Below are 2904 nucleotides of genomic sequence, written 5' to 3'. Positions count from 1 at the left end.
TTAAAATAGTATTTATAAATGTATAAATATAGTACTGTAAATTTATAATTTAAAATTAAAGCATTTTTGCTTTACGCAACCCGTTTTAACCTTTCGCCACCCTTATTCACCAGAGGTGGCCATGAAGTTTTTATTGTGAACGTACACTTGGGGGGTAGGTTGAGGACTGTGAATGGCTCTTTTACTACGGTGAATGGGACTTTCCCTCCTCCATTGTAAGATGATGTCGTGTATTGCGCCGAATAGGAAAGATCGCGGACGAACAATTTTCCGTTTGCTTGTCGCACATATTCACTGTTTGAAGAACGAACGTAAGAGTGATTTGTATGTCGTGGATGGCGAAACGATTTCCTAGAGATCGAACGCACATGTGTGTCATGTATGTCCACTTTAAGTGATTTACGAAGACAATAAAAAATGTAAGTTGCCAATTTAACTATTCCATTATATTGTTTTCGCGATAAATGATATGCTTGACAACAATGAGCGAGCGGAGCCGCGGCCTGAGACTAATTACAATTAAAAATGAAAATATATGTGTTCTACTAGTCAATCCCCAGCCTCACTTCACATTACTCTCCTAGTTTTAATACCATCTTCCGCCATTTTATTTTTATATAATATTGATTTAATTATTATTAACCGAGCGATTCTATACTATAATGCAGTCAAAAGTTTCTAAATTTTATAAGTCGATAAATCGTCGTTATAATCTAATTTATTGGTGGGATCTAAACCATCTACATTCACCCCAAATTCCCTCAGATGGCAACTCCAAATTTTACTGCTTCATTTGGTCATGACTCCTTGATCTTGAGCCTTTAGCTGCAATGCAATCAGCGTATGTATCAATCCTTTCCGTCTTAGATAACTTGTTAGGAATCTCTTTGGTTCTAGAGAGAGCTGTCAAAACTCACATTTTTTATAACATTTGCCAATGATGCCACTGCTGAAAAATATTAGATTGGTCATTTATAAACAACTTTTGCTGTTTCCACATTACCACTGAGGTATGCAAATAGCGCCTTACCGATATTATTTTTGGGTGCTCGGATCCCCAGTAGGCCTATATCACCCATATATGTACTGTAAATAGTTTTACAAACTACTGACATCTAGTTTTACAAAATTTTCACAACGCACTAATTTTGGCAGTTCGTTTTAGCGCTACTCTTCTGTCCTCCCGCCTTTTTCACTAACTGCTGATTGACGGCAGCCTGATTTTATTTTGTTGCCAGCTCAGAAAACAGATCAGAGTGCCCTGCCAGCTGACAAGCGAGAGAGCAAGAAAAGAGATTCTGATCAATTTATCTATGTTTTCCGTAGTCGATTAACGACAACAAGAACAATTAAACCTTTTTTTAATTTCGCAAAGATTTTCCTGATTCCCAATTGGAACGTTCTGAGACTCGTTGAGAACTTCCGATCTTTTAACTTTCGGAACAATCATCAAAGCCTTGCAGATCGACGTAAAGATCCACACACTAAATTTAAACCGCTCTGCGACTCGTCTTCTTGAAGCTATTTCACCACTCGTTCTATATTTCCGCATTACAAATAGGTGACGAAATACACCGTGGGACACGGATGACAGCAGAAACAACCCGACAGGGAATTGACATCGTTTGGCTCTACACACAGGATCATTTCCATATACAAATCGCAAGACCAGTCATTGCAAGTTTACGAAATCAACTAGGAGTTTTACAGTTTAGCGCATGTGCTCGGGCGTCGGAAAATCGTTATCTTTGCTTATGTACAGATCTCAAAACAAAACAAAATATAAAGCTTATCAAAAAGTTTTAAATTTATTAACAGACTGTGACATAACAGTTAGAGTCTGCCAAAATTTAAACTTTCGAAATAGCCAGTATTTTAGGAAAACCCTGTTTTGTAAGTGAGTAATATCATGTGTAATTAATTGGGAATAATAATAAAATTTCAGGAGGATGGAGTCGTATGTAAAAGTTCACGCAAGTGCTGAAAGTTCTCTGATTGCTTTTCACTTGGGAGTGGTCAGAAACGATTCTTTTACATATGATTCAAAAGCTCACGACTTCCGGTGTTTGACCAAGTATCCTCTACATAGCCAAGGAAAAACCTTTTGAAGGCGATCTAAGTGAAAAGAAAGCCAGAAGGCGAACCCGATTCAACAATCGATGACGATGAAACAGACGTTTCATTGCCCGACCATAAAAAGTTCAAATAGCAATTATGCGTCTGAAGAACAACAAGGCGGAGGGGACGATGTATTGCCGATCTAGCTACTCAAACACGGCGGCGAAGATCTGACAAGGAGCATGCATCAACATCTTTGTAAAATATGCTCGAACGAAAGCATACCCAACGATTGAAATTTAAGTGTGTTCTATAAGGTTCTACCGAGCGTATTGTGTGAAAGATTAAAGCCCACCGTCAACAAATTGATTGGACCTTATCAGTGTGGCTTTAGATCTGGTAGACCAACAACCCACCTGATATTCACCATGCGAAAAATCTTGGAAAAAACGCGTAAAATGAGTCACACACCACCTGTTCGTCGATTTCAAAGCTGCTTTCGACATCACGAAAAGGAGCTGCCTTTATGGTGCGATGTCTGAATTTGGTATCCCTGCAAACTTATACGGCTGTGTAAGCTGACGTTGAGCTATACCAAAAGCTTCGTCAGGATCGATAACGATCTCCGAGTCGTTCGAAACCAAACGAAGTTTGAGACAAGAGGACTCCCTGTCGTTTTCAATCTGTTTCTAAAAAAATTATATGAGCTGCAGAACCTAATCGAGCGGGTAAAATCTTGTGAAAGAGTGTATAGCTGTTGTCGCTGGCTGTTGATGATATTGATGTCATTGGTCTTTAAAACCACGACGTTAGTTCTGCTTTCTCCGGGCTAGAGAAGGAAGCAAA

This window comes from Bactrocera latifrons, unplaced genomic scaffold, assembly GCF_001853355.1.
Source record: "Bactrocera latifrons isolate USDA-ARS-PBARC rearing strain unplaced genomic scaffold, ASM185335v1 scaffold_641, whole genome shotgun sequence".
Taxonomy (NCBI): Eukaryota; Metazoa; Arthropoda; class Insecta; order Diptera; family Tephritidae; genus Bactrocera; species Bactrocera latifrons.
The sequence above is the reverse complement of the archived record's forward strand: the minus strand, read 5'-3'. Positions refer to the sequence as shown.